The sequence below is a fragment of the Euprymna scolopes genome, chromosome 26 (genome assembly GCF_053919585.1).
Source record: "Euprymna scolopes isolate OS-2025 chromosome 26, ASM5391958v1, whole genome shotgun sequence".
NCBI lineage: Eukaryota > Metazoa > Mollusca > Cephalopoda > Sepiida > Sepiolidae > Euprymna > Euprymna scolopes.
Window position 1 is genome coordinate 50,748,137 of NC_136507.1, and position 18,073 is coordinate 50,766,209.

The 18,073-nt window shown below is 37.5% G+C and overlaps 1 protein-coding gene across 4 annotated transcripts in view; it reads right to left on the reverse strand.

Annotated features, from left to right (window-relative positions):
• LOC145248030 (divergent protein kinase domain 1A-like) overlaps nt 1-14,172 on the reverse strand; it is a 226,703-nt gene extending 212,531 nt beyond the window's left edge. Inside the window, exon 1 of one of the 4 annotated variants that reach the window (XM_080109752.1) lies at nt 13,979-14,172. The gene's annotated coding sequence lies outside the window, so the exon portion shown is untranslated. The remainder of the gene's footprint in view (nt 1-13,978) is intronic. The other 3 variants (XM_080109750.1, XM_080109751.1, XM_080109753.1) reach the window with 3 other exon arrangements.
• Between the last annotated feature and the right edge of the window lie 3,901 nt (nt 14,173-18,073).

Sequence of the window (18,073 nt, forward strand, 5' to 3'; positions counted from 1 at the left end):
CTTTTTTTGTGTGTTAAGTCAAACATGGTACGATTTTCTTTTAAATTATTTCTTTAGGTATGTGAACTTCATTTTCGACCTGAAGACATACAGCGAGAGGCATCAGCATTTGATGAAAGGACTAGAAAGACAATTAGTGTTAAATTAAAAAATCCCTATCTTAAGGATGGTGCTATTCTTTGAATATTACCAAACTGTCCCTCCTATTTATCGTCATCAACCACTTTTAGAGAATCTCCTAACGCAAAGAAAATGCGTTTAGAAAATTCTTCTCTTAAGCGTGCATAATGTGAAAGTGTTGCTGACGAGTTAAAGTTACAGAAACGTAAAACTTTCCATAATATTGAAAATTTAGAAAAATAATTAACGTTTATGTCGTTAGTTTATGTTTGTTGTTATAGGTAATTGATAACCAAGTTGTGGTTTTATTTAATATAGAACGTTATTGACATATTTACATAAGAAGAGAGATTGAATGTACGTGTGTAGAGGTCTACGCCATGTTGTCGAATACGTATGTATTAGGCGGTTGACATCAATATTCATACGTCATGATTTACTTGTTACGCATATGAAAGTAGTTCTATGATAACACTACATCCCCCTTACCAGAAGGAAGAAAAGTAGTAGACATTGTTCAGATATTTATTGTTTAAATCTGTTTGGCCTATGGATTTCACGGCCATGTCTTGTTATGTTTGGTGTGTGTTTCTTAGAGTTTATTTAGTTTGAGATGCTTGTGTCAGGGAGTCCAGATTGAGATTGGGTTTGGTCACTGAAGTGAACATGTTTATGGGTTGCTTTTCTATCTGCTCTGATATGGACTCTGTTACGTCTTTTTTGACGATCCATCTGGCAATTTGAGGATGTACGATCTAGGTTCTGTACATTTGCTGAGAATTGTTGCTGGTTTCCATTTTCCAGTTTGGTTATCCCACATACGTACGTGTTGTCCAGGGACAAGTGCTGGTAAGTCATGGGCTGTTTTGTCGTGATAGGTTTTTTGTATATCCTGTCCGTGCTTTAGTTCTTCGTGGATATGGTCACGGTTGGGAAATCTGTGATTCGTTATTTTTGCAATCAGGTTCGATTTCATGATGCGACTGTTTAAAAGTTCAGCTGGGCTTGGAAGTTTGTGGGGGATAGGCGTTGTTCTTAAACACAGCATTGCAAGGTTAACATCTCTTCTTGCTTGCTTTGCTTTTTTTTTTTTTTTTTTACATGGGTGTCACCACTTATCAAGGCCCAGAGGCCACTAAAGGATAAGGGTTAATAGGTATACATTAGTCATTGTGATTTTAGCATAGTAAACAGTGGGAATTTTGTAACTTGGATTACTTAGGGGGACGATTCAATTAGAACTTGTTCACATTGGACTTTTTCTTTTTTTTCTTTTTTTTCATAGGTATCAACACATTATCAAGGCCAAGAGGCCACTCAAGGATAAGGGTTAAAGAGTGTACAGTAGAAATTGGACACTATAATAATCATTAGTAATGAAAATTTGTTAAATTTGATAACTTATATGGAACGGCTCATCAAGAACTTATTTACGTTAGACTTGAAGACAACCATATTGTAGTCAGCCGGAAAGCAGGAAAACGGAAGACAATTCCACAGGCGTGCAGTTCTAATAAAAAAGCTTTGTTCATGGAATCTACGTTTAGGTTTAGGCACAGATAAAGAGTGGGGGGAATTATTGATAGTGTTTACAGCTAGACGAGTGTTTCTTGTGAAAGTTTTGTGAGAGGGGACCATAGATTGAAGCTCAGTCGAACACTTTCCATGAAAATAACGATACATCAGAGACAAACTCGCAACATCTCTTCTGTGAGATAGAGGTTGCAAGGAAGAGAAAAGGACATCTCCTACGAGGCTACGAAGTCTATTTTGAACTCTATCAAGGCAGGACAAGTCCTTTCTAGCAGCTCCTGCCCAGATGTGGCAACAGTATTCCATCCTTGGACGTACCTGGCTCTTATATAAATAGAGAATTGCATCAGCAGTGAGATATCTACTGGATCGATAGAAAGATCCCACCATTTTTCCAGCGGCCTTGGCAACAGATTTGATGTACGTGTTCCATTTAAGATCAGGAGTAATGGTCAAGCCCAGAAGCTTGTCAAAACTTGAGGCCTCCTGAAGACGAGAGCCATTCATTTCAATTGATGCCAGATGGGGATCAGAATGTTGATGATGTAAAGAGAGAAGCTTGGTTTTAGATGCATTAAAAGTAACCAGCCACTCCTTTCCCCATTGTACTACATGCTCAAGATCAGAGGAGAGAGAATTGGAGAGAACTTGGTCGTTTACTGTCTTAGATGTGCTACCATAAATGGTAGTGTCGTCAGCATAAATGTCTACAAATGATGTAAGGATGTGATTTGGAAGATCATTAATGTAGATCAGGAAAAGAGTTGGGCCCAGGATGGACCCCTGAGGGACACCGGCATTAATACTGTGGGCTTCTGATTTTTGCCCCTCAACTACTACTCTTATGAACCTATCAGAGAGAAATGATTTAATAATTGAGAAGACATTTCCAGCTATACCATAGCTAGAGATCTTATGAAGTAAACCTTTATGCCATACCCTATCAAAGGCCTTAGATATGTCAAGAGCAATTGCCCTAGAAAGGTTGCCTCCGTCGAGAGATTTGCTAATCCTATGAGATATAACTGTAAGCACATCTGCTGTAGATCTAGCAGAACGGAAACCATATTGAGTGTCACGAAGAAGGTTATTTTTGTTGAGATGGTTGATTACTTCTGTATTTAACACAGATTCCAGCAACTTACTCATGACGCACAGGAGACTTATTGGCCTGTACTGAGAGGGGGATGAGCGATCACCTGAATTCTTAAATACAGGGCATACTGATGAAATTTTCCAGGGAGATGGGAAACTATTCTCCTTAAGACAACGTTTAAATAGTTTTGTAAGTATGGGCGCTAGTTCAGGTTGAAGTTTTTTGAGTACTATAATTGGAATACCGTCCGGCCCAGTTGCTTTACTGGAATCAAGGTTTTTGATTAGCTTGGCAACATCACGTACAGATATACGTATATCACATAGTGTGTTTTCAGATACAGGAGGAAATATTGGGGGTTGGCGGCCTTGATCGCAAAAGGTAAAATTAGCTGCAAAGTTCTTGACAAAGAGTTTGGCTTTGTCTGATGCTGACGAGATTACCTCAGGTCCATTGATGATAGTTGGGATGGAGCACACGCTTCTGTTCAGAATTCTGTTTGCTATTTGCCAAAACTGGTGGGAACCAAGCCGCTGCTCAGCTACTTTGGACTTAACAGATTGAGCATACAACCATCTTGCGCTCTTTATTACTTTCTGAGTGAGGTCATAGGCAATGGGAGAAATCATGACAGAACCTCCCGTTCTTTTAATGGTTTGAATCTGTCGTTCAATAAAACCATTTGATTTAGAAAACCTTGGAGATGATGTGATATGATCGAATTGTCATTGTTGAGCAAATTCTTTAAATGCTTCACTGGAGTACTGTGGTCCATTATCACTAATAACTCTGGTTGGAATACCATGTTCTGAAAATATCTGCTTCATTGTTGATATGACCATGTTGCTTGTGGGCATGCCATTCATTTTCCGTATGATTGGGAATTTACTATAATAATCGCCAATTATGAGGTATTCCTGGTCGTTACAGTGGAACAAGTCAGTGCTAACAACTTCCCATGCTCTGCTAGGGATGTCATGTAGTAAAGTTTCCTTTGGTTGTGCTGGGAGGTTTTCCTGGCATATTGAACACTTTTTGATCATGTTCTCAATATCAGTGTTAATTCGCTCCCAGTATACAGTATCTCTAGCTTGCAGACGTATCTTTTCGATACCTTGATGACTGTAATGTAGTTGGTCCAGGATAGTTTTCTGCTGGTTTTCAGGGATAATAATCCTTGAGCCTTTCATGATTATGTCATCACTGACAGACAACTCATCTCTGTATGACCAGTATGACCGAATTGTCGGTGGTACTTCCTTAATTGAGTCTGGCCATCCTGTTGTTATGGTTTCATGTAATTGGTTGAGTATTGGATCAGCCTTTATTTCCTTTTTTATTTCATTCAGGCATTCACTCCTGAATCTCACCAAGTCAACTCGAATATCTAAGTCAATCATGTCAGTGTTTTGAGTAGTGGGGAGGCGACTTAGTGTATCAGCTGCAGTCATTTCTTTGCCTGGTATGTATTCTATTTGTATCTGGTATCTCTGTAATTTGGTCATCATTCGTTGTAGCCTAGGAGGTGCACTGGTCAGTGGTTTCTGTAGTATCATGACCAAGGGTTTATGATTGGTGTGTACCTTGAACTTCCATCCATATAGGTAGACATGATATCTGTGGACACCAAATACAATTGCTAGAAGTTCCCTTTCTATGCATGCATACCGTTGCTCGGCGTCTGTTAGAGACTTTGATGCATATGCAATAGGTTTTTTGTTTTGCATTAATGCTGCTCCAAGTCCTTTTAAACTCGCATCAGTTTGCAGTATTGGTACTTCATTCGTGTCCAAGTACGTTAATGTGGAGTCTTTGGTGATTATTGTTTTAAATGTTTCAAAGCATACCTTGTGATGCTCTTCCTAGAGAAAACGTACGTCTTTCTTCAACAAGCCTCTTAATGTATGTGTCTTGTCAGCCAAATTTGGGATGAATGGTGATAAATATGTGACAAGACCTAAGAATTCTTGTAGTTCTTTTTTGCATGTTGGATATGGCATGTCTTGTAAGTCTATAAGTTTTTCTGGGTCTGGGCTAACACCATTTTCACTATATATCATTCCAAAGAAAGATATATTTTTTGATTTTATTTTGCATTTTGCTGAATTAAACACAAGACCATTTTTTGCAGCTACTTGCATGAGCCTGTACAAGATCTTATCATGCTCTTTGTCCGTTTTACTGTAGACAACAATGTCGTCTGTAATTCCAATTGCTCCGTCAACTTGTTTGAGTATCTGGTCCATTTTCATTTGAAAAAGTCCTGGGATACACTTAACCCAAATGGTAATCTCTGGAAACAGTATCTGCCAAAAGGGTTGGAATGTCGTTAGCAGCTGAGATTCCTGATCCAAATGTATGGACCAATAACCAGCTTTGGCATCAAGTTTAGAGAACAGCTTGGCACCTGCAAAGTAGTGTTAGCTCCTCCACTGTAGGGGTTGCATGGTGTGGTCTTTTTAGCGCAATATTAAGGTGTCTTGGGTCTAGAGAGATTCTCAGGCTTCCATCTTTCTTGTGTGAATAAGCTAGGCTGGAAACCTAGTCTGTTGGCTCTGTGACTTTTCTAATGATCTTGTTGCTGACCATTTTGTCTAGTTCCTGTTTTATGTTGTCCTTTAGGGCAATTGGGTTTTTTCTTGGTGGGTCAATGTGAGGTTGTACATTTTTGCTCGTTGTTAACTTGACATGTCCAGGCATAGAGCCTATTTTGTCGAAGTGATCTGGATAGATCTGTACCAAGTCTTTGATTTTGTTGATTGGTTTGACTATATTTTGTTCTTTCACCGTGCAGTGAAGAGTGACTATTTTCAGTATTTCCAGTGATGGTAGTCCTAGAATTGCTGGTCCATTTACATCTACTATATAGAAGGTGCTTCGTGCCAATCAGAGGTTTGGTAGTTGCATGGTATACTGATATTGCCATTGTAGGCTATTAGTTTTTTGTCCTTACTTTGTTTTTTTAGTTTTGGGAAACCATTAGTGGTTAATTTCTCAGGAAACATTCTATCGAATGTAGAAATTGGTAATGTATTACCTTGGGCTCCAGTATCGACTTTAATTCGTAGTCTGTGAGTCCCGTTTCGATTAGGTAATTTTATATTTATATAAGCGAAGGCTTCATCTCTCTGTATTTGAGAGGGTGTGTTAATGGTGGAAAAAGTTAAATTTTCGAATTGTTCATTTAGTTCCTGGCTGTTGTTCCTGGATAATATATCAGTTTGGATGAAGTGTTTTTTCTTGGTCTGGTTCATGTTTAATTGTTTTTGTTTTCCACGGTCTCCGTTTTGCGACCTTGACCTTGATCTTCTGTTATATGAACATACTGTTGCCCAGTGGTTACATTTTCCACACGTTTTGCATTTGGAACCAAATGCTGGGCATGCTTCACGACGACGTTCGTAACTTTTTCCGCAATTAAGGCAGTTGTTTGTCTTTCTATTTTGTTTATATTTTGTAATTGCTTGTATGTCAGTATTGGCGCTATTGTCCTCCTCGTTATTGGTGTTTAACATCTCTCTAAGCTGTTTAATATGTGCGTTTGTTGCTTCGTACGTTTTACCAATTCGGATGGTTTCATCCAGTGTTAGCGTATTATCTTTTCGTAGTAGTTCTTTCTGGAATTTGACAATTGGGGTACTTGCAATAATTAGTTCTATAATTCACTGTTCTTGTTCAGTGTCGGTTGGTGAGCATTTTAACGTAAGTTGACGACATCTATTGACGAAGTCGTCTAATGTTTCATTTTGTTTTTGTTTATAAGACATTAGTTTTAAAAGTTTTCTTTAGATTCTAAATGCTCCAAGAATTTATTAAAAATGGTGTCAGGAGAACATTTTTCCTCATCTGTTAATTTCCAAGTGTTAAATTATTTGAGACCTTCATTGCCGGTCTTTAGCAATATGTAATTCACTTGTCGGTCGGTTTTTATTTTGTTTATAGCAAAATATAGTTCTAGCCTCTGTTTAAAAAGTTTAAATGTTTCCGCTGGATTTGGCCTTTCCCAGTCCATAAACGGAATAATGTCATTATTGGTAGACATTATTATTAACGGCTATGTATTTTTTCGATAAACAAAAAATTCAATATGTCTGCCGGTGTGCGAAAATCCACACGTGTTTATGGGGACTATTTTTTAATTATTTGATCTTTTCAGCTTTAAAAAATGTTGAAACTTTTATCAACCCGCATTTATTTTGCTTAGTTTTCGGACCATGAAATGGGGGGGGGGGTAGAACACCTAGAAAATATATTTCCACTAATATATTTATCGAAACCTACTTTTAATATGTAAGTGTATTTAATAATGATTGAATATCGAAAATTTCAGGAAAATATGATTATTATTTGATTTTTACTAGATTTTTTAAAACATGGATGTGTGAAAGGCTTAAAAAACGTCACTACATAGGAACGGTGTTTTAAAGCGTCGATAATGTAAACACGATTTTTGTCTCGCATTTTCATTACTTTTGTATGCTGTAAAAAATTTTAAAAAACATTAGCAGTTTATTTGAAGCTTTTTCTATTAAATGGTAAAAAAGTTAGGATGATAGGTGCTAATGCAGATAGTGATCCGCGCTATTTTTTTAAAATCGTATTTCTACGTTTAATTAAAGTTTAATGATATGTTTTTTTTTGGTAAATACGAAAAATTACTCCACCCTCGAAAATTCCTTTAAAATTACCACTCTTATAGGTTTTCGGGGTCGCTGAAAACGAAAATAACGCGGCCGCCACAACAACCCCCGCCCCTCCTCCACCGCCTCCCACCAGATGTAAACAGAATTTTTGTAAAATATTAAACAGTTCTTCTGCTCAAAACAGTTAATTAAACTGCATAAGCACCTGATAAAAAACTATACAACTTCTATAATTCAATATCCCCCTCCAAAAAAAAAGAACAAAACACAAACCGGCAGTCCCAGTACCCAGTCCCCCCTCTCAAAAAACAAAAGGTGACCATAAAGTGAATGCATTTCTTCATATCTTGGAAACTACTTGCTTCCTGGAATTTTAAAAGATTTTCCGAAGGTGGAAAGAAAGTCTCCCCCCTCCCTCGAAAAAAAAAAAAAAAAAAAAAAAAATTGTGGCCACAAAGTGGGTGCTCATTTTACGTTAAATTAATATAGAAAAGTGATTCCCCACTTTTTAAAAACTAACATTTCTTCATATCATTGAAACTACTCGTTTGCCGTAATTTAAAACGTTATTTTCGTTTTCAGCGACCCCGAAAACCTATCTGAGTGCTAATTCTAAAGGAATTTTCGAGGGTGGAGTAATTCTTCATATTTACCGTTTTTTTTTTTATTATTCAATTGTAAGGTGAAAGTATAGAATAGGTACAAAACACCTTCCTCTTTTTATTTAAAAAGCCATTCTTAACATGAGGAGAAGCTCTCCTCATGTTAAGAATGGCTTTTTAAATAATAACGTTATTATTTCAGCACGGATCACTCTCTGCACGAGTACCGGATGATAAATTAAATTACAATTACATCGTGTTACATATAGTGGGGGGGGGGGGCTGTGGCGCGCGTTGGAGGTACCTACAGTACTTTAACCTTACAATTTAATAAAAACATACCATAAAAGGATTTTGTCTCCGGAAAACCCGTACCCAAAAAACTCCCCCGTTTTACTAGGTAGGAAAACTGGTCCCTTATTGAATAAATATCGATTGAAAACATTTTATTACCGTCCTTGAAGGAGATATTGTTTTTAAAAGAGACTATGCAGTATGCACCCCCATATTGTTTTTAATTATTTTTTAACTCTTGTTTAAAAAAAAAAAAATTGATCACGGAGTCAAGATACGGAAAACGAAACCAAATATTTATTTAAAAAAAATACTCGTTTTAACACTTTTTGTGTCATTACGAAAAAAAAAGAAAGAAAACACGTATTATCAAAGAAAGCAATTATTTTATTTAGAAGAATCAATTCAGTTTAAATAATTCTTGTGTTATTACAAAACAACAAAAAAAGAAAACACGGTCTTATGTAATTTTGGTACCGCGCTGAAATAAAATTATTTCGAAAGCCATTCTTAACATCGGGAGGGGAAGGTATCGTTTAAAAGTCATTTCGGAGGCACTTGGGGAGGCTCGTTTTAAAACTATATCTACCTCAGTACTTTCTTTAATTTTCGGACATTTTTTATTCAAAATTATTTACTAAGTAATGTCGAGTGCAACTGCAACATTACTTGTTATTTCTTTTTAACTAAATAAACTCTTTAAAATAAGTTTAAACGCCGCTGGAAAAATGGTGGGATCTTTCTATCAATCCGGTAGATATCTCACTGCTGATGCAATTCTCTATCTATATAAGAGCCAGGTACGTCCAAGGATGGAATACTTACCTGGCACTTGCCGGCCTTCGTGACAAAATCAAAGTGTAGTATCTGCAGGTGACCAAGGGAGTGATCACATTGCTGAAGAAAGGTGACGGGCATGGAGGGGAAGAGTTAGACGACTACAGGCCCATAACTCTGCTAAACACAGAGTTGAAGATTTTGGCCAAGGTCCTGTCGAATCGGCTGCAGATTGTTATCGACGAGTTGGTTGAACCGGAACAGAACTACGCTGTGAAGGGGAGATCGATTCAGAACAACTTGCACCTGATCCGCACGATCCTAGAGGGGGGAATAGATGACGACACGGAAGCCGTGCTGATCAACTTAGATCAGTCCAAAGCTTTCGATAGGGTCGACCATCGTTTCCTGGCATCTGTCTTAGAGGCCGCCGGTTTTAAACCGGACTTTTGCAAGTGGATCTCCATAATGTATCGACAGCCCATGGCTGTCGTGCAAGTGAACGGAAAGCGCTCTAAACCCTTTGTTATCTCTCGGTCGGTTCGTCAGGGTTGTCCGCTGTCGCCCCTGCTTTATGTCCTGGCTTTGGAGCCTCTTCTCCGCAAGCTGAGACATGGGGAGGCAAATTCGGCCCTGCGCGGAATGGCTCTGCCTGGCGGCTCAGCTGCCAAGGTATCCGCGTTTGCCGATGATGTCACGGTCTTCGTGTCGGGCTTCAGAGACATTGAGGTCGTGTCGGAGGCACTCACACAGTACGAAAGAATCACGGGGGCCAAGATAAACCGCAACAAGTCGGTAGAACTGCGGTTGGGCGCATGGAGTGGCAACGCAAACCTCCCGGCGCCCTTCAGCTGGACAGATGGCCCGGTCCGGATCCTCGGCGTGTGGTTCGGACCGGGTCTCCAGCTTGACAAGAATTGGTTGGAGGTACGGTCAAAGGTGGAGGCTGCAGTCAATTCGTGGCTTCCTAGGAAACTTTCCTTAAAGGGTAGAGCTGAGGCGTGCGCCACTTACGTCTTTCCTCTCATCCTTTACCGACTGGCCGTACTTCCCCTGCCTGCACAACACCTAAAAGCTCTTGTCGAACTCTTGTCCTCGCTCCTTTGGGACAGAGGAAGACACTGGGTGAGCAGACAGGTCTGTATTCAACGTCCGTGTGAGGGAGGCTTGGGAATGCCGGACTTGAAGTGTTATCGAGATGCTGAGAGGCTGGCCTTCCTGAGCCACTATATGCAGGATGACCAACCGTGGCACCCCGTGGTTACTGCCGCCTTCCCCGACCTCGTTCTCGACCCTTCCATCGAGAGCTGTCGCAGGCCGCGGGGAGAATCTGCCTACATGAAAGAGTGCCGAGCCGCGCTAAAACGACTACCAAGGTCCAGTGACCTTGTGACTGCTACCCGTAGAGAACTCCACAGGGATCTAGTGAAGGGGGCCGCCGACGACCCGCTATGCGCGCGTTTGGGGTGGCAGCAGAGTGAGATCCGCTCCGCGTGGAGCTGGGCGCCAGGTTCGAGTCATCTGAACAATTCGGAGTTCTCTCTGACCTGGCGATTGGCCCGAAATGCACTTCCACTCAACAACATACAATGCAGTTCTGGGTTTTTGGAGTCGCCTGATTGTCCCCGTTGTGGGACAACGGCCGTAGAAACTACGGATCACGCTTTTTTCGATTGCCGCGAACTCCACCAGTATTGGTCGTATGTCAGCGGAGTGACGGCTCGCATCGATCCTGAGCATCCTCGCCCAATTACTGTATCCAATGTTGTGGACAACGTGAAGCCGCCATGGGACCGGGAAAGACAAATGGTCTATGTTACGATCCTGGCCGTGGCGAGAATGGTGATTTTGACGTCGCGTCTGCAAGGTTGCCGGGGGGTGTTGTCTTTTTCTGATCAAGATCTGATCGCTTTCTTTAAACACCAACTACGGGTGAAGATCAGATGTGATAGAAGAAGGCTGCATCGTGCGGCATTTGACAGAAGATGGATATATGTGGTAAGTCTGTGTGTACGAATAGGAGCCAAATTTGAATACGTGTTCCCCGCCTAGGTGTGGAACGCGCAGTTCTGTAAAGTAAAATTAAACAAGTAGCCTCTCAGCTAGCTGAGTGTGTGTTCCATCCCTCCCGGATTAGGAAGCCTCCAAGATCCCCATCCCCTCTTACCTGCAATTTTTGTTTTCACCCCTTCCTCTAAATTTTACCCATCTTGGAGAAAAAGAAATACAAACTAACCTCCATCCCTTACCCACAAAAATTTCTTTTCTCCATTCACCCCCATCTAGAGGGCATCCCCACCTAGAGACTGACCCGCAGAAGCGAGGTTCCTTTTACAAACCTAGTGGAACGGGCAGTCTATCAACTAGACGGGGTTGGGAGGGTCCTACTAATCACCTTTTGTTTTTTTCTTCCCCCGCCCTTGACACAAATGAATTATTGTACCATTTTATTGTTATCTTTTTTGTTTTTACACGTCAATAAAAAATGTTTTAAAAATTGGGAGTTAAGTAGGACGTCCCCAAATATGAAAGGGTGAATGCGGTATTATGGTGAAAGAAGATACTAGCTGGGAGAAACTTCTGACTTTGTTTAGTTCTGGAGTGACAAGGATGACCAACGACCCCCAAAATCCCCCCTTTTGAGTTGGCCATGTGCCTAAGTTTTTTGTTCATCGTTGATTTTGACTGTATTTTTTTAACATGACTAAAAGATTTAATATCTCAAAGTGTAGTATCTGTTCCGGCAGATGTTGCACTTTGTGGCCATTGCCCTTGTGGCAATTGGTTATTGGTACATGTAGGGGCAACCCTATATGTACCATCCCCTTCCCCTCCCTCCCCCTTCACCTCACATAAAACCGACCTTGTGTCACATTTTGCTTACGTGGGGAAGCAAATAAATACCTACTGTTGCCACATCTGGGCAGGAGCTGCTAGAAAGGACTTGGCCTGCCTTGATAGAGTTCAAAATAGACTTCGTAGCCTCGTAGGAGATGTCCTTTTCTCTTCCTTGCAACCTCTATCTCACAGAAGAGATGTTGCGAGTTTGTCTCTGATGTATCGTTATTTTCATGGAAAGTGTTCGACTGAGCTTCAATCTATGGTCCCCCCTCGCAAAACTTTCACAAGAAACACTCGTCTAGTTGTAAACACTATCAATAATTCCCCCCCCCCACTCTTTATCTGTGCCTAAACCTAAACGTAGATTCCATGAACAAAGCTGTGGAATTGTCTTCCGTTTTCCTGCTTTCCGGCTGACTACAATATGGTTGTCTTCAAGTCTAACGTAAATAAGTTCTTGATGAGCCGTTCCGGCGTTCCATATAAGTTATAAAAATTTACCAAATTTTCATTACTAATGATTACTATATTGTCCAATTTCTACTGTACACTTTTTAACCCTTATCCTTGAGTGGCCTCTTGGCCTTGATAATGTGGTGATGCCTATGTAAAAAAAAAAACTTACAAAGCTTGGTAGAAAACGAAAACTTAGAAAAATCAATTTAATTTTTTTAAAACAAATATGTAAAAATATTTTTTAAAATATTATGGGATGTGCATTATTACCTAAAATATACAAATTTATTTTCTTTTGGAGGGTGGAGGACTGGAGGGTCGTTTTAAAACTATATCTACCTTAATATTTTTTTTAATTTTCTATTTTTGAGCAATTATCCTCCTAAGACGTGATCATCCTCTTATGTCGGACATTTTTTATTCATAAGTAAACACTCGACATTACTTTTTTTTTTTTTTTTTTTAATGAATCAAATTGCTAAACAATTAAGATAATGTTTTAAATGGAAGATAGCTTTTACTTATGCACTTATGTTACCGTTCTGAGAAAGCCATTCTTAACATGGTGAGGGTGTTTACGGTTTCGTAATTATTCTGTACTTTCACTTGACAATTAAAGAAAAAAAAAATTGGTGAAAGTGCACTGGGGGCACCCGAAGATTTACCTTTAAAAAGTTGATTACGAGGAGGTTGAAAATGAGAAAATGCCTTTCGGAATAAACACCCCCAACCTCCCCATGTTAAGAACGGCTTTCGGAATAAACACCCTTTGCAGATTGAACAACCAGTGCGGCAGTGCGGCAGTGCGGCAACCGTGCATTGATCGTCTTCGGGTGGTACTGGTCCCCCAGTGCACTTCTTTCACCAAAATTTTAAATGTGCTAATGCACTTTTGTTACCGCGCAATTTTTTAACAAAATAGTATTATAAAGTTAAATTCAAGTTTTACAAGATCTTTTATATTAAATTACGTAAAAGTAGAGAATAGTTACAAAACACCCTCCCTCTCCATGTTAAGAATGGCTTTCTAAATATTATTTCAGCACGGTAACAAAAGTGCATAAATACCAAAAAAACAGTGTAAAACTTGAATTTAACGTGAAAATTATATTTTTAAAAATAGCATGGTAACATAAGTGCATACGCACCGTCGCACCGATATCGTAAAGCTACAATCTTCAATATAACTTTTTGCTTTTTAATTAAAAAAAAGACTTTATCTACTTTTATTTATATTACTTTATTCATCATCATCATAGCGTTTCACAACGCAATGATGATGAAAATTATTTTATTAATACGTTTTTTTTTTACACTGAAACCAAAGATAAGTGAGGACATATTCAGTCGACGTAAAGTAACAATTGTTTTAAAGGCCATTTTATATTAACTAAACAAAAATGTATTTGTACTATATAATGTGGAAAGAAAAAAAAAACATAAATAAGTAAAAGAATAAATAAACATTATCTTCTCATCATTTTGTTTTCCAATCAAACAAGACCTCCTACTTTTACTTTAGCCTTTTTTTTTTTTTTTTTTCATACTGTCTCCCTCGCTGTTTTTTCTCAAATTACTGAAAAGGAAACCAAAAACGATGAATAATAATTGCTTACCCATATTTTAAGCTATCACATTTTGAAGCAGAGTTTATCTTTCAGTATTGATATCGATATGGCTGCGTGTTCTTGAAGAAATCGACAGGTAAACATCACAAATATTACTATGGTCGACTGTTTCATCGGCCATGGCGCTATTACGTCACTTCCGGTCGGTTCCTAAGCAACAACATCCACGCACTGATGATAACGGAGAAAACTAATTTTCAAGAGAGAGACATGGTTTAATTTTTATTTATTTATTTATTTATTTATTTATTTATTTTTCGTATCATTTTGTTCCGTCTGAGATATTGCATTCTACCGATAGAAGGCATACATACAAACCGAGAGATCTTTTTAAGATTCTAAATGTCGCTTTAAGCGTAATATGAGTATATTCAATGAATACTGTAGCAGTAGCACTAAATAAATGGAACTTTTTTTTTATTTTAACGAATCAATGCCTCTCCCCTGTGCTATTTGGCCACATACTGACCAATCAGGGGTACGACGCATTGATCCTTCCTATCCCCTAAGGAATTCGGCCAGCATCCATGAGGAATAAGAACTCGTCCTTACGGCGAGAGACACCAAACGTAATGGACTCTTTTCTTCGCTCTCTCTACCTCGGTGTTATTTCTATCGGTATCGACGATTCCATGGGGACCCGGAATAACTACCGCGATAGCACCAGGTAGCCGGAGTCCAGCTTTTGACAAGGAACATATCACATTCTCCTTAATAAACCTTTTCTGTGTTACATTTTATGAAGTTGTTGCATTTGTCATTTCAGAAGTTTGTATTGAATTATTTATTTTATTAAGTTGTGCTCTAAAAGCATTACAAACCCTAAAATAGTTTTTAAAAAAACCTACTGTCACCAACACTGGGCCACCAAAACTTTGGCCCCTTGCATTAGTATATATATATTCACTAAATAATAATAATAATAATAATAATAAACCTCCCCACGAGGGCAGAGTTAGAGACAATGTCGGCTTTTAATGTGGAGGGGGGGGGTTACGGAATTTATTCCACATTAAAAGTCGACATTGTCTCTAACTCTGCCCTCGTGGGGAGGTTTATTATTATTATTTAAAAATATCACCTCTGTTGTTAATACTTTATAATACTTAAAATACTTTGATACTACATTTAACCTTTTTTGTCCTCGGTTAGTGAATGAGAATTCCTTTAGGACCGAGACAATTTTTATTCTTATTTTCATATTAATTAATTTTAATTTTGATTTTTATATGTATATTTTTATCCCTATCCAGTGTGCAATTTTTGTAAGAGAGGGGGGGTTACAGAATTTACTCCACATTAAAAGCCGACATTGTCTCTAACTCTGCCCTGTTCGGGGGGGGGGTATTATTGTTATTATTTAAAACTATCACCTTTGTTAACTATCATTATGATAACTTAATTATTTTTACTGTTTAACAAATTTGTTTCAATATCCAGCCAGTTATTATACATATTGAAATCAATTGCACCTCTTTTTTACCGTTTGAATTAAACGGTAATACGGTGCAAAAAAAAAATTTAAATAAGAAAAAAATATATATACAACATTCTTCTTCCACAAACAGCTAAAATAATTCATGTGAGCTCTTTTGATCATTGTTGCAAGGAATGAACACTATCCAAAATACAAATTTGCATTTTTTTTCAACGTCTTTCATTTTCATTTCGATACTTTTTTGTGACGAAGAGCGGAGGACCGCTTGAAATATCTGAAATATAAAAAATAAAATATTAAATACAAAAAGTAACATCATTTTCATGTTTCAAAAAACCCTCATAACCTTTAAATCACTATTCTAGAAGCATAGTGGACTTTTAACATAATATATATCGATATATATATATATATATATATATATATATATATATATATATATATATATATATATATATATATATAAATATATATATATATATATATATATATATATATATATATATATATATTATAGAAAAGTGAACGTGTGTGTGTGTGTGTACATTTCCCTACGCAATAACTCTGTCAATTTTTAGTCTACAGACTCGAAATTTAATCCAGGGTACTGAGATTTGGGAAAATCGATATGATCGGTTTTGGGCCAGAAATTTGGCTGCTAAGGGGTCAAAGTTCAACGATTTGACCTTTGAGAACTCTACCAAACTCCTCCGACAATTTTGGGTCTATGCACTTGAAATTTTAGATATAGGTTCCTTGGACATGGATCTAACTTAATGACTTGATTTGAGCACAAAACAATAAATGTTAAGGGGTCATAATAGGGGTCAAAGTTTAAAAAAAATTTACCTCTACGGTCTCTTCCAAATTACTCAGACAATTTCTGGTCTAAATATTTGAAATTTTACATAAAGAGTATTCAGAGATAGGGCAAGCTTTTTAATCAGTTTGGGTTGAAAATTTTTAGTTACCAATATATAAATGTATGTATGTATGTATGTTTGCATGTCTGCCTTAAACTTTCAAGAGAGGCGACGGATTTTACCAAGATCAGTAATCGTTTTAATGTTCGATCTTTCATATGACAAATATCGAAAAATTGGCTAAAAACATTAATATCTTCCCCTTCAACTAGGCACTTTTCTACGGGGGGGGTCACTTTTTTCGCCGATATTTTTGAAAATTATCCTCTCCTTTAGATTGTCTAGCCTTAATTTAAAAAAATGTCGCTTCCGGTTTGGTGGTGGTCGTAACAACATAAACATTAGGGAAACTGGGGAAATAGTTTGAATTTTGTTCATTGTGATGAACAAACGGCGGGACAATGACTGTAGGAGGACTGTTTTGGAGGGGATAATGGGTGTTGTTTGTATTAGGATGGCTGTTAGGAGAAATATTATTATTCTCATTATCATTGTTATTATTATTATTATTATTATTATTATTATTATTATTATTGCTAGTTGTATGATTGTAAATAGAGGAGCTGCTTGAATGGTTTATTGGATTAATAACTATATTAGATGGAGGGTGGGAAGAGGGATAACTTGATGACAAAATATTAGTGTCTGTTATGGGAGGATTGCGTGAGAACTCTGTAATTGTGCATGAATATATAACATCTCTACGGATGCACTCATTATTGAGTGGGCAAAGATGTTTGTTATTACAATTGCAATTAGTTTTGGGTTTAATTGAGAACGGGATTTTTGGGGCTGATTTAATTTTTTTATTAGATGTTAAGATTCTTTGTGCTAAATTAGGCATAGTTGAATAAGAAATCCTATTATTATAAGCTCTATTTCCTATGTGGTTTTATCGAGCTTTTACATCTGGTTGAGATTACTTTATAAATATTAACTCTTCAATATTAATAATATACTTTAGTTTTGCCATCTTGGATTATTTTGGTCAACTTAACTGTAATACTTATTTCATTATATATATATATATATATATATATATATATATATATATATATATATATATATATATATATATATAGTGCAAACTTTTGTTAAAAATTTAAAGACTCACGGTTTCTTTTTTATAACCTTTGTTTATTTCCTGGATTTTTTCCATTACAGCTGTGTCATTGATGAGTTGGCAATTTTACAATTTATGTTTCCATAAAAATATCCTGTCCCCATCAACTTCTTCAGATGTTTATCCATTAGATTTTTACAACAAAAGGTATATTTTTAATATGCTGGACATCGTATTCGGGTAAAAGGATTTCCGAAACCATGCTTCCTCACTTCCTCCATCTTTTATATATATATATAACCAAAACAAAGTCAAATCTCTTTTTGTGCGTATGGATAAAACTCAGTGGTGTCAACAGGGACCAAATTTGTGCAGGGGATAGGCCGAGGTAGAAAAATTACTTTCCTTTATTCTTACCGGTACTTGTTTGAAAAAGAACACTGAAATTTTTTTTTACCTTGGTCTTCTCAATTGTTTCTTATTTTGGAAGGATGCCATCCAATCCTGACAATTTAACTGAAATTGTCTAAGGTATAGCTTTTCAGAGCTTCCACAAACCTTCTCTGTAAAGAAGTTTTGTTATTCTGGTTTTCTTTGACGAATATTGTGGCTTGGTAAACAATGCTTTTAGTTGGGCATTTATTTTGTAATGGGCAAAG